The following is a 16,556-nucleotide window of genomic DNA, read 5'->3' as shown; positions in this document are numbered from 1 at the left end:
ACACAGGAGCGGATAGCAGATTGGCTGGCGGAGAGGAGCGGATAGCAGATTGCCTGACACAGGAGCGGATAGCAGATGTGCTTGCGGAGAGGAGCGGATACCATATTGGCTGACACAGCAGCGGATAGCAGGGTGGCTGGCGGAGAGGAGCGGATAGCAGGGTGGCTGGCAGAGAGGAGTGAATAGCAGGGTGGCTGGCGGACAGGAGCGGATAGCAGATTGACTGACACTGGAACGGATAGCAGTTTGGCAGGCGCAGAGGAGCGGATAGCAGATTGGCTGTGGAAAGGAGCGGATAGCAGGGTGGTTGGCGGAGAGGAGCGGATAGCAGATTGGCTGGAAAATTGGAGCGGATAACAGATTGGCTGGCAAAGAGGAGCGGATAGCAGATTTGCCGACACAGGAGCGGATAGCACGCTGGCTGGCGGAGAGGAGCGGATAGCAGGCTGGCTGGCGGAGAGGAGCGGATAGTAGATTGTCTGGCGGAGAGGAGAGGATAGCAGGGTGGCTGGCGGAGACGAGCGGATAGGAGATCGGCTGGCGGAGAGGAGCGGATAGCAGACTGGCTGACACAGTAGCGGATAGCAGATTGTCTGGCAAAGAGGAGCGGATAGCAGATTGGCTGGCGGATAGGAGCGGATAGGAGATTGGCTGACGGAGAGGAGCGTATAGCAGGGAGGCTGGCGGAGAGGAGCGGATAGCAGGGTCGCTGACACAGTAGCGGATAGCAGATTGTCTGACGGAGAAGAGCGGATAGCAGACTGGCCGGCAAAGAGGAGCGGATAGCAAGGTGGCTGGCGGAGAGGAGCGGATAGCAGATGGGCTGGCGGAGAGGAGCGGATAGCAGGGTGGCTGGCGGAGAGGAGCGGATAGCAGGGTGGCTGGCTGAGAGGAGCGGATAGCAGGGTGGCTGGCGGAGAGGAGCGGAGAGCAGGGTGGCTGGCGGAGAGGAGCGGAGAGCAGGGTGGCTGGCGGAGAGGAGCGGATAGCAGATTGGCTGGGAGAGAGGGGCGGATAGCAGGGTGGCTGACACAGGAGCGGATAGCAGATTGGCTGACAGGAGCGGATAGCAGGGTGGCTGACACAGGAGCGGATAGCAGGGTGGCTGACACAGGAGCAGATAGCAGGGTGGCTGACGGAGAGGAGCGGATAGCAGGGTGGCTGGCGGAGAGGAGCGGATAGCAGATTGGCTGGCGGAGAGGGCCGGATAGCAGATTGCCTGGCGGAGAGGGGCCGATAGCAGATTGCCTGGCGGAGAGCGGCGGATAGCAGATTGGCTGGGGGAGAGGGGCGGATAGCAGGGTGGCTGACACAGGAGAGGATAGCAGTGTGGCTGACACAGGAGCGGATAACAGGATGGCTGACGGAGAGGAGCAGATAGCAGATTGGCTGACGGAGAGGAGCAGATAGCAGGGTGGCTGGCGAGAGAAGCGGATAGCAGGGTGGCTGGCGGAGAGGAGCGGATTGGCTGGCGGAGAGGGGCCGATAGCAGATTGGGTGGCGGAGAGGGGCTGATAGCAGATTGGCTGGCGGAGAGGCGGATAGCAGATTGGCTGACACAGGAGCGGATAGCAGATTGACTGGCATAGAGGGGCGGATAGCAGGGTGGCTGACACAGGAGCGGATAGCTGGCTGGCTGACACAGAAGCGGATAGCAGGGTGGATGGCGGAGAGGAGCAGATAGCAGATTGGCTTACACAGGAGCGGATAGCAGATTGGCTGACGGAGAGGTGCGAATAGCAGGGGGGGTTGCGGAGATGAGCGGTTAGCAGATTGGCTGACACAGGAGCGGATAGCAGGGTGGCTGACTGAGAGGAGCAGTTAGCAGATTGGATGACACAGGAGCGGATAGCAGATTGTCTGACGGAGAGGAGCGGATAGCAGATTGGCTGGCAAAGAGGAGCGGATAGCAGATTGGCTGACGGAGAGGAGCGGATAGCAGGGTGGCTGGCGGAGAGGAGCGGATAGCAGGGTGGCTGGCGGAGAGGAGCGGATAACAGGGTGGCTGGCGGAGAGGAGCGGATAGCAGGGTGGCTGACGGAGAGGAGCGGATAGCAAGGTGGATGGTGGAGAGGAGCAGATAGCAGATTGCCTAACACAGGAGCGGATAGAAGATTGGCTGACGATGAGGAGCGGATAGCAGATTGGCTGGCAAAGAGGAGAGGATAGCAGGGTGGCTGGCGGAAAGGAGCGGATAGCAGATTGTCTGGCAAAGAGGAGCGGGTCGCAGATTGGCTGTCAAAGAGGAGCGGATAGCAGATTGGCTGACGGACAGGAGCGGATAGCAGCGTGGCTGTCGGAGAAGAGCGCAAACCAGGGTGGCTGACACAGTATCGGATAGCAGATTGGCTGGCAAAGAGCAGCGGATAGCAGATTGGCTGGCGGAGAGGAGCGGATAGCAGGGTGGCTGGCGGAGAGGAGCGGATAGCAGATTGGCTAACACAGGAGCGGATAGCAGATTGGCTGGCGGAGAGGAGCGGATAGCAGATTGCCTGACACAGGAGCGGATAGCAGATGTGCTTGCGGAGAGGAGCGGATACCATATTGGGTGACACAGCAGCGGATAGCAGGGTGGCTGACGGAGAGGAGCGTATAGCAGGGAGGCTGGCGGAGAGGAGCGGATAGCAGGGTCGCTGACACAGTAGCGGATAGCAGACTGGCCGGCAAAGAGGAGCGGATAGCAAGGTGGCTGGCGGAGAGGAGCGGATAGCAGATGGGCTGGCAGAGAGGAACGGATAGCAGGGTGGCTGGCGGAGAGGAGCGTATAGCAGGGTGGCTGGCTGAGAGGAGCGGATAGCAGGGTGGCTGGCGGAGTGGAGCGGAGAGCAGGGTGGCTGGCAGAGAGGAGCGGAGAGCAGGGTGGCTGGCGGAGAGGAGCGGATAGCAGATTTGCTGGGAGAGAGGGGCGGATAGCAGGGTGGCTGACACAGGAGCGGATAGCAGATCGGCTGACAGGAGCGGATAGCAGAGTGGCTGACACAGGAGCGGATAGCAGGGTGGCTGACGGAGAGGAGCGGATAGCAGGGTGGCAGGCGGAGAGGAGCGGATAGCAGATTGGCTGGCGGAGAGGGCCGGATAGCAGATTGGCTGGCGGAGAGGGGCCGATAGCAGGGTGGCTGACACAGGAGAGGATAGCAGGGTGGCTGACACAGGAGAGGATAACAGGATGGCTGACGGAGAGGAGCAGATAGCAGATTGGCTGACGGAGAGGAGCAGATAGCAGGGTGGCTGGCGAGAGAAGCGGATAGCAGGGTGGCTGGCGGAGAGGAGCGGATTGGCTGGCGGAGAGGGGCCGATAGCAGATTGGGTGGCGGAGAGGGGCTGATAGCAGATTGGCTGGTGGAGAGGCAGATAGCAGATTGGCTGACACAGGAGCGGATAGCAGATTGACTGGCATAGAGGGGCGGATAGCAGGGTGGCTGACACAGGAGCGGATAGCAGGGTGGATGGCGGAGAGGAGCAGATAGCAGATTGGCTTACACAGGAGCGGATAGCAGATTGGCTGACGGAGAGGTGCGAATAGCAGGGGGGGTTGCGGAGATGAGCGGTTAGCAGATTGGCTGACACAGGAGCGGATAGCAGGGTGGCTGACTGAGAGGAGCAGTTAGCAGATTGGATGACACAGGAGCGGATAGCAGATTGGAAGGAGGAGAGGAGTGGATACCAGATTGGCTGGCGGAGAGGAGCGGATAGCAGGGTGGCTGATGGAGAGGAGCGGATAGCAGATTGGCTGATGGAGAGGAGAGGAGAGCAGATTGGCTGGCGGAGAGGAGCGGATAGCAGATTGGCTGGCGGAGAGGAGCAGATAGCAGATTGGCTAACACAGGAGCGGATAGGAGATTGGCTGACGATGAGGAGCGGATAGCAGATTGGCTGGCAAAGAGGAGAGGATAGCAGGGTGGCTGGCGGAAAGGAGCGGATAGCAGGGTGGGTGACAGAGAGGAGCGGATAGCAGATTGTCTGGCAAAGAGGAGCGGGTCGCAGATTGGCTGTCAAAGAGGAGCGGATAGCAGATTGGCTGACGGACAGGAGCGGATAGCAGAGTGGCTGACGGAGAAGAGCGCATACCAGGGTGGCTGACACAGTAGCGGATAGCAGATTGGCTGGCAAAGAGGAGCGGATAGCAGATTGGCTGGCGGAGAGGAGCGGATAGCAGATTGGCTGGCGGAGAGGAGCGGATAGCAGGGTGGCTGGCGGAGAGGAGCGGATAGCAGATTGGCTAACACAGGAGCGGATAGCAGCTTGGCTGACGGAGAGGAGCGGATAGCAGATTGGCTGGCGGAGAGGAGCGGATAGCAGGGTGGCTGGCGGAGAGGGGCGGATAGCAGGGTGGCTGGCGGAGAGGGGCGGATAGCAGGGTGGCTGGCGGAGAGGGGCGGATAGCAGGGTGGCTGACACAGGAGCGGATAACAGGGTGGCTGACGGAGAGGAGCAGATAGCAGATTGGCTGACGGAGAGGAGCAGATAGCAGGGTGGCTGGCGAGAGGAGCGGATAGCAGGGTGGCTGGCGGAGAGGAGCGGATTGGCTGGCGGAGAGGGGCCGATAGCAGATTGGGTGGCGGAGAGGGGCCGATAGCAGATTGGCTGGCGGAGAGGCGGATAGCAGATTGGCTGACACAGGAGCGGATAGCAGATTGACTGGCAGAGAGGGGCGGATAGCAGGGTGGCTGACACAGGAGCGGATAGCAGGGTGGATGGCGGAGAGGAGCAGATAGCAGATTGGTTTACACAGGAGCGGATAGCAGATTGACTGACGGAGAGGAGCGGAGAGCAGATTGGCTGACACAGGAGCGGATAGCAGATTGGTTGACGGAGACGAGCGGATAGCAGATTGGCTGGCGGAGAGGTGCGAATAGCAGGGGGGCTTGCGGAGATGAGCGGTTAGCAGATTGGCTGACACAGGAGCGGATAGCAGGGTGGCTGACTGAGAGGAGCGGTTAGCAGATTGGATGACACAGGAGCGGATAGCATATTGGCTGGAGGAGAGGAGCGGATAGCAGGGTGGCTGGCGGAGAGGAGCGGATAGCAAGGTGGCTGACGGAGAGGAGCGGATAGCAGATTGGCTGATGGAGAGGAGAGGAGAGTACATTGGCTGGCGGAGAGGAGCGGATAGCAAGGTGGATGGTGGAGAGGAGCAGATAGTAGATTGGCTAACACAGGAGCGGATAGGAGATTGGCTGACGATGAGGAGCGGATAGCAGATTGGCTGGCAAAGAGGAGAGGATAGCAGGGTGGCTGGCGGAAAGGAGCGGATAGCAGATTGTCTGGCAAAGAGGAGCGGGTCGCAGATTGGCTGTCAAAGAGGAGAGGATAGCAGGGTGGCTGGCGGAAAGGAGCGGATAGCAGATTGTCTGGCAAAGAGGAGCGGGTCGCAGATTGGCTGTCAAAGAGGAGCGGATAGCAGATTGGCTGACGGACAGGAGCGGATAGCAGCGTGGCTGACGGAGAACGCAAACCAGGGTGGCTGACACAGTATCGGATAGCAGATTGGCTGGCAAAGAGCAGCGGATAGCAGATTGGCTGGCGGAGAGGAGCGGATAGCAGGGTGGCTGGCGGAGAGGAGCGGATAGCAGATTGGCTAACACAGGAGCGGATAGCAGATTGGCTGACGGACAGGAGCGGATAGGAGATTGGCTGGCGGAGAGGAGCGGATAGCAGGGTGGCTGGCGGAGAGGAGCGGATAGCAGATTGGCTAACACAGGAGCGGATAGCAGATTGGCTGACGGAGAGGAGCGGATAGCAGGGAGGCTGGCGGAGAGGAGCGGATAGCAGGGTGGCTGACGGAGAGGAGCGGATAGCATGGTCGCTGACACAGTAGCGGATAGCAGATTGTCTGACGGAGAGGAGCGGATAGCAGATTGGCTGGCAAAGAGGAGCGGATAGCAGATTGGCTGACGGAGAGGAGCGGATAGCAGGGTGGCTGGCGGAGAGGAGCGGATAGCAGGGTGGCTGGCGGAGAGGAGCGGATTGGCTGGCGGAGAGGGGCCGATAGCAGATTGGGTGGCGGAGAGGGGCCGATAGCAGATTGGCTGGCGGAGAGGCGGATAGCAGATTGGCTGACACAGGAGCGGATAGCAGATTGACTGGCAGAGAGGGGTGGATAGCAGGGTGGCTGACACAGGAGCGGATAGCTGGCTGGCTGACACAGGAGCGGATAGCAGGGTGGATGGCGGAGAGGAGCAGATAGCAGATTGGCTTACACAGGAGCGGATAGCAGATTGACTGACGGAGAGGAGCGGAGAGCAGATTGGCTGACACAGGAGCGGATAGCAGATTGGTTGACGGAGACGAGCGGATAGCAGATTGGCTGGCGGAGAGGTGCGAATAGAAGGGGGGCTTGCGAAGATGAGCGGTTAGCAGATTGGCTGACACAGGAGCGGATAGCAGGGTGGCTGACTGAGAGGAGCGGTTAGCAGATTGGATGACACAGGAGCGGATAGCATATTGGCTGGAGGAGAGGAGCGGATAGCAGGGTGGCTGGCGGAGAGGAGCGGATAGCAGGGTGGCTGACGGAGAGGAGCGGATAGCAGATTGGCTGATGGAGAGGAGAGGAGAGTACATTGGCTGGCGGAGAGGAGCGGATAGCAAGGTGGATGGTGGAGAGGAGCAGATAGTAGATTGGCTAACACAGGAGCGGATAGGAGATTGGCTGACGATGAGGAGCGGATAGCAGATTGGCTGGCAAAGAGGAGAGGATAGCAGGGTGGCTGGCGGAAAGGAGCGGATAGCAGATTGTCTGGCAAAGAGGAGCGGGTCGCAGATTGGCTGTCAAAGAGGAGAGGATAGCAGGGTGGCTGGCGGAAAGGAGCGGATAGCAGATTGTCTGGCAAAGAGGAGCGGGTCGCAGATTGGCTGTCAAAGAGGAGCGGATAGCAGATTGGCTGACGGACAGGAGCGGATAGCAGCGTGGCTGACGGAGAACGCAAACCAGGGTGGCTGACACAGTATCGGATAGCAGATTGGCTGGCAAAGAGCAGCGGATAGCAGATTGGCTGGCGGAGAGGAGCGGATAGCAGGGTGGCTGGCGGAGAGGAGCGGATAGCAGATTGGCTAACACAGGAGCGGATAGCAGATTGGCTGACGGACAGGAGCGGATAGGAGATTGGCTGGCGGAGAGGAGCGGATAGCAGGGTGGCTGGCGGAGAGGAGCGGATAGCAGATTGGCTAACACAGGAGCGGATAGCAGATTGGCTGACGGAGAGGAGCGGATAGCAGGAAGGCTGGCGGAGAGGAGCGGATAGCAGGGTGGCTGACGGAGAGGAGCGGATAGCATGGTCGCTGACACAGTAGCGGATAGCAGATTGTCTGACGGAGAGGAGCGGATAGCAGATTGGCTGGCAAAGAGGAGCGGATAGCAGATTGGCTGACGGAGAGGAGCGGATAGCAGGGTGGCTGGCGGAGAGGAGCGGATAGCAGGGTGGCTGGCGTAGAGGAGCGGATAACAGGGTGGCTGGCGGAGAGGAGCGGATAGCAGGGTGTTTGGCGGAGAGGAGCGGATAGCAGGGTGGCTGGCGGAGAGGAGAGGATAGCAGGGTGGCTGGAGGAGAGGAGCGGATAGCAGGGTGGCTGGAGGAGAGGAGCGGATAGCAGGGTGGATGACGGAGAGAAGAGGATAGCAAGGTGGCTGACACAGTAGCGGATAGCAGATAGGCTGGCAAACAGGAGCGGATAGCAGATTGGCTGATGGAGAGGAGCGGAAAGCAGGGTGGCTTAAACAGGAGCGGATAGCAGATTGGCTGACACAGGAGCGGATAGCAGGGTGGCTGGCGGAGAGGAGCAGATAGCAGGGTGGCTGGCAAGGAAGAGCGGATAGCAGATTGGCTGGCAAGGAAGAGCGGATAGCAGATTGGCTGGCACAGGAGCGAATAGGAGATTGGCTGAGACAGGAGCGGATAGCAGATTGGCTGGCGGAGAGGAGCGGATAGCAGATTGGCTGACACAGGAGCGGATAGCAGATTGGCTGGCGGAGAGGTGCGAAGAGCAGGGGGATGGCGGATAGGAGCGGATAGCAGATTTGCTGACACAGGAGCGGATAGCAGGGTGGTTGACTGAGAGGAGCGAATAGCAGATTGGATGACACAGGAGCGGATAGCAGTGTGGCTGACGGACAGGAGCGGATAGCAGTGTGGCTGACGGAGAGGAGCGGATAGCAGGGTGGCTGACACAGTAGCGGATAGCAGATTGGCTGGCAAAGAGGAGCGGATAGCAGATTGGCTGATAGAAAGGATCAGATAGCAGATTGGCTGGCGGAGAGGAGCAGATAGCAGGGTCGCTGGCGGAGAGGAGAGGATAGCAGATTGGCTAACACAGGAGCGGATAGCAGATTGGCTGACGGAGAGGAGCGGATAGCAGATTGACTGGCGGAGAGGAGCAGATAGCAGATTGGCTGATGGACAGGAGCGGATAGCACGGTGGCTGATGGAGAGGAGCGGATAGCAGATTGGCTGGCAAAGAGGAGCGGATAGCAGATTGGCTGACGGAGAGGAGCAGATAGCAGATTGGCTGGCGGAGAGGAGCGGATAGCAGATTGGCTGACGGACAGGAGCGGATAGCAGCGTGGCTGACGGAGAAGAGCACATACCAGGGTGGCTGACACAGTATCGGATAGCAGATTGGCTGGCAAAGAGGAGCGGATAGCAGATTGGCTGGCGGAGAGGAGCGGATAGCAGGGTGGCTGTCGGAGAGGAGCGGATAGCAGGGTGGCTGTCGGAGAGGAGCGGATAGCAGGGTGGCTGGCGGAGAGGAGCGGATAGCAGATTGGCTTACGGACAGGAGCGGATAGGAGATTGGCTGACGGAGAGGAGCGGATAGAAGATTGGCTGGCGGAGAGGAGCGGATAGCAGGGTGGCTGGCGGAGAGGAGCGGATAGCAGATTGGCTAACACAGGAGAGGATAGCAGATTGGCTGACGGAGAGGAGCGGCTAGCAGGGAGGCTGGCGGAGAGGAGCGGATAGCAGGGTGGCTGACGGAGAGGAGCGGATAGCAGGGTCGCTGACACAGTAGCGGATAGCAGATTGTCTGACGGAGAGGAGCGGATAGCAGATTGGCTGGCAAAGAGGAGCGGATAGCAGATTGGCTGACGGAGAGGAGCGGATAGCAGATTGGCTGGAGGAGAGGAGCGGATAGCAGAGTGGCTGGCGGAGAGGAGCGGATAGCAGGGTGGCTGGCAGAGAGGAGCGGATAACAGGGTGGCTGGCGGAGAGGAGCGGATAGCAGGGGCTGGCTGGCGGAGAGGAGCGGATAGCAGGGTGGCTGGAGGAGAGGAGCGGATAGCAGGGTGGCTGGCGGAGAGGAGCGGATAGCAGGGTGGCTGGCGGAGAGGAGCGGATAGCAGGGTGGCTGGAGGAGAGGAGCGGATAGCAGGGTGGCTGGAGGAGAGGAGCGGATAGCAGGGTGGCTGACGGAGAGAAGAGGATAGCAGGGTAGCTGACACAGTAGAGGATAGCAGATTGGCTGACGGAGAGGAGCGGAAAGCAGGGTGGCTTAAACAGGAGCGGATAGCAGATTGGCTGACACAGGAGCGGATAGCAGGGTGGCTGGCGGAGAGGAGCAGATAGCAGGGTGGCTGGCAAGGAAGAGCGGATAGCAGATTGGCTGGCAAGGAAGAGCGGATAGCAGATTGGCTGGCACAGGAGCGGATAGGAGATTGGCTGAGACAGGAGCGGATAGCAGATTGGCTGGCGGAGAGGAGCGGATAGCAGATTGGCTGACACAGGAGTGGATAGCAGATTGGCTCACGGAGAGGAGCGGATAGCAGATTCGCTGGCGGAGAGGTGCGAAGAGCAGGGGGATGGCGGATAGGAGCGGATAGCAGATTTGCTGACAGAGGAGCGGATAGCAGGGTGGCTGACTGAGAGGAGCGAATAGCAGATTGGATGACACAGGAGCGGATAGCAGTGTGGCTGACGGACAGGAGCGGATAGCAGTGTGGCTGACGGAGAGGAGCGGATAGCAGGGTGGCTGACACAGTAGCGGATAGCAGATTGGCTGGCAAAGAGGAGCGGATAGCAGATTGGCTGACAGAAAGGATCAGATAGCAGATTGGCTGGCGGAGAGGAGCGGATAGCAGATTGGCTGACAGAAAGGAGCAGATAGCAGATTGGCTGGCGGAGAGGAGCGGATAGCAGATTAGCTGACGGAGAGGAGCGGATAGCAGGGTCGCTGGCGGAGAGGAGAGGATAGCAGATTGGCTAACACAGGAGCGGATAGCAGATTGGCTGACGGAGAGGAGCGGATAGCAGATTGACTGGCGGAGAGGAGCAGATAGCAGATTGCCTGATGGACAGGAGCGGATAGCACGGTGGCTGATGGACAGGAGCGGATAGCACGGTGGCTGGATAAGAGGAGCGGATAGCAGATTGGCTGGATAAGAGGAGCGGATAGCAGATTGGCTGACGGAGAGGAGCGGATAGCAGGGTGGCTGACGGAGAGGAGCGGATAGCAAATTGGCTGGCGGAGAGGAGCGGATAGCAGGGTGGCTGGCAGAGAGGAGAGGATAACAGATTGGCTGACGGAGAGGAGCGGAAAGCAGGGTGGCTGACGGAGAGGGGCGGATATCAGATTGGCTGGCGGAGATGAGCGGATAGCAGGGTGGCCGACACAGGAGCGGATAGCAGGGTGGCTGGCGGAGAGGAGCAGATAGCAGGGTGGCTGGCAAGGAAGAGCGGATAGCAGATTGGCTGGCAAGGAAGACCGGATAGCAGATTGGCTGGCAAGGAAGAGCGGATAGCAGATTGGCTGGCACAGGAGCGGATAGGAGATTGGCTGACGGAGAGGAGCGGATAGCAGGGGGCTGGCGGATAGGAGCGGATAGCAGATTTGCTGACACAGGAGCGGATAGCAGGGTGGCTGACTGAGAGGAGCGAATAGCAGATTGGATGACACAGGAGCGGATAGCGGATTGGCTGACGGACAGGAGCGGATAGCAGTGTGGCTGACGGACAGGAGCGGATAGCAGTGTGGCTGACGGAGAGGAGCGGATAGCAGGGTGGCTGACACAGTAGCGGATAGCAGATTGGCTGACGGAGAGGAGCGGATAGCAGATTGACTGGCGGAGAGGAGCAGATAGCAGATTGGCTGATGGACAGGAGCGGATAGCAGGGTGGCTGATGGACAGGAGCGGATAGCAGATTGGCTGGCAAAGAGGAGCGGATAGCAGATTGGCTGACGGAGAGGAGCAGATAGCAGATTGGCTGGTGGAGAGGAGCGGATAGCAGATTGGCTGGCGGAGAGGAGCGGATAGCAGATTGGCTGGCGGAGAGGAGCGGATAGCAGATTGGCTGACGGAGAGGAGCGGATAGCAGGGTGGCTGACGGAGAGGAGCGGATAGCAGGGTGGCTGACGGAGAGGAGCGGATAGCAGGGTGGCTGGCGGAGAGGAGCGGATAGCACATTGGCTGACGGAGAGGAGCGGAAAGCAGGGTGGCTGATGGAGAGGGGCGGATATCAGATTGGCTGGCGGAGATGAGCGGATAGCAGATTGGCTGGCAAGGAAGAGCGGATAGCAGATTGGCTGGCAAGGAAGAGCGGATAGCAGATTGGCTGGCACAGGAGCGGATAGCAGATAGGCTGGCGGAGAGGAGCGGATAGCAGATTGGCTGACATAGGAGCGGATAGCAGATTGGCTGACGGAGAGGAGCGGATAGCAGATTGGCTGGCGGAGAGGTGCGAAGAGCAGGGGGCTGGCGGATAGGAGCGGATAGCAGATTTGCTGACACAGGAGCGGATAGCAGGGTGGCTGACTGAGAGGAGCGAATAGCAGATTGGATGACACAGGAGCGGATAGCAGATTGGCTGACGGACAGGAGCGGATAGCAGTGTGGCTGACGGACAGGAGCGGATAGCAGTGTGGCTGACGGAGAGGAGCGGATAGCAGGGTGGCTGACACAGGAGCGGATAGCAGATTGGCTGACGGAGAGGAGCGGATAGCAAATTGGCTGGCGGAGAGGTGCGAAGAGCAGGGGGCTGGCGGATAGGAGCGGATAGCAGATTGGCTGACACAGGAGCGGATAGCAGGGTGGCTGACTGAGAGGAGTGAATAGCAGATTGGATAACACAGGAGCGGATAGCAGTGTGGCTGACGGACAGGAGCGGATAGCAGTGTGGCTGACGGAGAGGAGCGTATAGCAGATTGGATGACACAGTAGCGGATAGCAGATTGGCTGGCAAAGAGGAGCGGATAGCAGATTGGCTGGCAGAGAGGAGCGGATAGCAGATTGGCGGGGGAAGAGAGGCGGATAGCAGGGTGGCTGACCCAGGAGCGAATAGCAGATTGGTTGGCGGAGAGGGGCGGATAGCAAGGTGGCTAACACAGGAGCGGATAGCAGATTGGCTGACGGAGAGGAGCGGATAGCAGATTGGCTGGCGGAGAGGAGCAGATAGCAGATTGGCTGATGGACAGGAGCGGATAGCAGGGTGGCTGATGGACAGGAGCGGATAGCAGATTGGCTGACGGAGAGGAGCGGATAGCAGATTGGCTGACGGAGAGGAGCAGATAGCAGATTGGCTGGCGGAGAGGAGCGGATAGGAGATTGGCTGACGGAGAGGAGCGGATAGCAGGGCGGCTGGCGGAGAGGAGCGGATAGCAGATTGGCTGACGGAGAGGAGCGGATAGCAGGGTGGCTGGCGGAGAGGAGCGGATAGCAGATTGGCTGGCGGAGAGGAGTGGATAGCAGATTGGCTGGCGGAGAGAGCGGATAGCAGGGTGGCTGGCGGAGAGGAGCGGATAGCAGGGTGGCTGGCGGAGAGGAGCGGATAGCAGGGTGGCTGGCGGAGAGGAGCGGATAGCAGGGTGGCTGACGGAGAGGAGCGGATAGCAGGGTGGCTGATGGAGAGGAGGGGATAGCAGGGTGGCTGACACAGTAGCGGATATCAGATTGGCTGGCGGAGATGAGCGGATAGCAGGGTGGCTGACACAGGAGCGGATAGCAGGATGGCTGACACAGGAGCGGCTAGCAGGGTAGCTGACACAGGAGCAGAAAGCAGGGTGGCTGACGGAGAGGAGCGGATAGCAGATTGGCTGACACAGGATCGGATATCAGATTGGCTGGCAGAGATGGGCGGATAGCAGGGTGGCTGACAGAGGAGCGGATAGCAGGGTGGCTGACCCAGGAGCGAATAGCAGATTGGCTGGCGGAGAGGGGCGGATAGCAAGGTGGCTAACACAGGAGCGGATAGCAGATTGGCTGGCGGAGAGGAGCGGATAGCAGATTGGCTGGCGGAGAGGAGCAGATAGCAGATTGGCTGATGGACAGGAGCGGATAGCAGGGTGGCTGATGGACAGGAGCGGATAGCAGATTGGCTGGCAAAGAGGAGCGGATAGCAGATTGGCTGACGGAGAGGAGCGGATAGCAGATTGGCTGGCGGAGAGGAGCGGATAGCAGGTTGGCTGGCGGAGAGGAGCGGATAGCAGGGTGGCTGGCGGAGAGGAGCGGATAGCAGGGTGGCTGGCGGAGAGGAGCGGATAGCAGGGTGGCTGACTGAGAGGAGCGAATAGCAGCTTGGATGACACAGGAGCGGATAGCAGATTGGCTGACGGACAGGAGCGGATAGCAGATTGGCTGACGGACAGGAGCGGATAGCAGTGTGGCTGACGGAGAGGAGCGGATAGCAGGGTGGCTGACACAGGAGCGGATAGCAGATTGGCTGACGGAGAGGAGCGGATAGCATATTGGCTGGCGGAGAGGTGCGAAGAGCAGGGGGCTGGCGGATAGGAGCGGATAGCAGATTGGCTGACACAGGAGCGGATAGCAGGGTGGCTGACTGAGAGGAGTGAATAGCAGATTGGATGACACAGGAGCGGATAGCAGATTGGCTGACGGACAGGAGCGGATAGCAGTGTGGCTGACGGAGAGGAGCGGATAGCAGATTGGCTGACACAGTAGCGGATAGCAGATTGGATGGCAAAGAGGAGCGGATAGCAGATTGGCTGGCAGAGAGGAGCGGATAGCAGATTGGCGGGGGAAGAGAGGCGGATAGCAGGGTGGCTGACCCAGGAGCGAATAGCAGATTGGTTGGCGGAGAGGGGCGGATAGCAAGGTGGCTAACACAGGAGCTGATAGCAGATTGGCTGACGGAGAGGAGCGGATAGCAGATTGGCTGGCGGAGAGGAGCAGATAGCAGATTGGCTGATGGACAGGAGCGGATAGCAGGGTGGCTGATGGACAGGAGCGGATAGCAGATTGGCTGGCAAAGAGGAGCGGATAGCAGATTGGCTGACGGAGAGGAGCAGATAGCAGATTGGCTGGCGGAGAGGAGCGGATAGGAGATTGGCTGACGGAGAGGAGCGGATAGCAGGGTGGCTGACGGAGAGGAGCGGATAGCAGGGTGGCTGGCGGAGAGGAGCGGATAGCAGATTGGCTGGCGGAGAGGAGCGGATAGCAGATTGGCTGGCGGAGAGGAGCGGATAGCAGGGTGGCTGGCGGAGAGGAGCGGATAGCAGGGTGGCTGGCGGAGAGGAGCGGATAGCAGGGTGGCTGACGGAGAGGAGCGGATAGCAGGGTGGCTGATGGAGAGGAGGGGATAGCAGGGTGGCTGACACAGTAGCGGATATCAGATTGGCTGGCGGAGATGAGCGGATAGCAGGGTGGCTGACACAGGAGCGGATAGCAGGATGGCTGACACAGGAGCGGCTAGCAGGGTAGCTGACACAGGAGCGGAAAGCAGGGTGGCTGACGGAGAGGAGCGGATAGCAGATTGGCTGACACAGGAGCGGATATCAGATTGGCTGGCAGAGATGGGCGGATAGCAGGGTGGCTGACAGAGGAGCGGATAGCAGGGTGGCTGACACAGGAGCGGATAGCAGATTGACTGGCGGAGATGGGAGGATAGCAGATTGGCTGGCGGAGAGGAGCGGATAGCAGATTGGCTGGCGGAGAGGAGCTGATAGCAGATTGGCGCGGGAAGAGAGGCGGATAGCAGGGTGGCTGACCCAGGAGCGAATAGCAGATTGGCTGGCGGAGAGGGGCGGATAGCAAGGTGGCTAACACAGGAGCGGATAGCAGATTGGCTGACGGAGAGGAGCGGATAGCAGATTGGCTGGCGGAGAGGAGCAGATAGCAGATTGGCTGATGGACAGGAGCGGATAGCAGGGTGGCTGATGGACAGGAGCGGATAGCAGATTGGCTGGCAAAGAGGAGCGGATAGCAGATTGGCTGACGGAGAGAAGCGGATAGCAGATTGGCTGGCGGAGTGGAGCGGATAGCAGATTGGCTGGCGGAGAGGAGGGGATAGCAGGTTGGCTGGCGGAGAGGAGCGGATAGCAGGTTGGATGGCGGAGAGGAGCGGATAGCAGGTTGGCTGGCGAAGAGGAGCGGATAGCAGGGTGTCTGGCGAAGAGGAGCGGATAGCAGGGTGTCTGGCAGAGAGGAGCGGATAGCAGGGTGGCTCGCGGAGAGGAGCGGATAGCAGGGTGGCTGGCGGAGAGGAGCGGATAGCAGGGTGGCTGATGGAGAGGAGCGGATAGCAGGGTGGCTGACACAGGAGCGGATATCAGATTGGCTGGCAGAGATGGGCGGATAGCATGGTGGCTGACAGAGGAGCGGATAGCAGGGTGGCTGACACAGGAGCGGATAGCAGATTGACTGGCGGAGATGGGAGGATAGCAGATTGGCTGGCGGAGATGGGAGGATAGCAGATTGGCTGGCGGAGAGGAGCGGATAGCAGATTGGCTGACCCAGGAGCGAATAGCAGATTGGCTGGCGGAGAGGGGCGGATAGCAAGGTGGCTGACACAGGAGCGCATAGCAGATTGGCTGGCGGAGAGGAGCGGATAGCAGGGTGGCTGACGGAGAGGAGCAGATAGCAGATTGGCTGACGGAGAGGAGCAGATAGCAGGGTGGCTGGCGAGAGGAGCGGATAGCAGATTGACTGGCGGAGAGGAGCGGATGGGCTGGCGGAGAGAGGCGGATAGCAGATTGGCTAATGGAGAGGAGCGGATAGCAGATTGGCTGGCGGAGAGGAGCTGATAGCAGATTGGCTGACACAGGAGCGGATAGCAGATTGACTGGCAGAGCGGGGCGGATAGCAGGGTGGCTGACACAGGAGCGGATAGCTGGGTGGCTGACACAGGAGCGGATAGCTGGGTGGCTGACGCAGGAGCGGATAGCAGGGTGGCTGATGGAGAGGAGCGGATAGCATATTGGCTGACACAGGAGCGGATAGCACATTGCCTGACACAGGAGAGGATAGCAGGGTGGCTGGCGGAGAGGAGCGGATAGTAGATTGGCTGACGGAGAGGAGCGGATAGCACATTGGCTGGCAAAGAGGAGCGGATAGCAGGGTGGCTGGCGGAAAAGAGCGGATAGCAGAGTGCCTGATGGAGAGGAACGGATAGCAGATGGTCTGGCAAAGAGGAGCGGGTCGCAGATTGTCTGTCAAAGAGGAGCGGATAGCAGGGTGGTTGGCGGAGAGGAGCAGATAGAAGATTGGCTGACACAGGAGCGGATAGCAGGGTGGCTGACTGAGAGGAGCGGATAGCAGGGTGGCTGGCGGAGAGGAGCTGATAGCTGGGTGGCTGGTTGAGAGGAGCGGATAGCTGGGTGGCTGGCGGAGAGGAGCG

This window comes from Mauremys mutica, chromosome 10, assembly GCF_020497125.1.
Source record: "Mauremys mutica isolate MM-2020 ecotype Southern chromosome 10, ASM2049712v1, whole genome shotgun sequence".
Taxonomy (NCBI): domain Eukaryota; kingdom Metazoa; phylum Chordata; order Testudines; family Geoemydidae; genus Mauremys; species Mauremys mutica.
Note: the sequence above shows the minus strand (reverse complement) of the source record.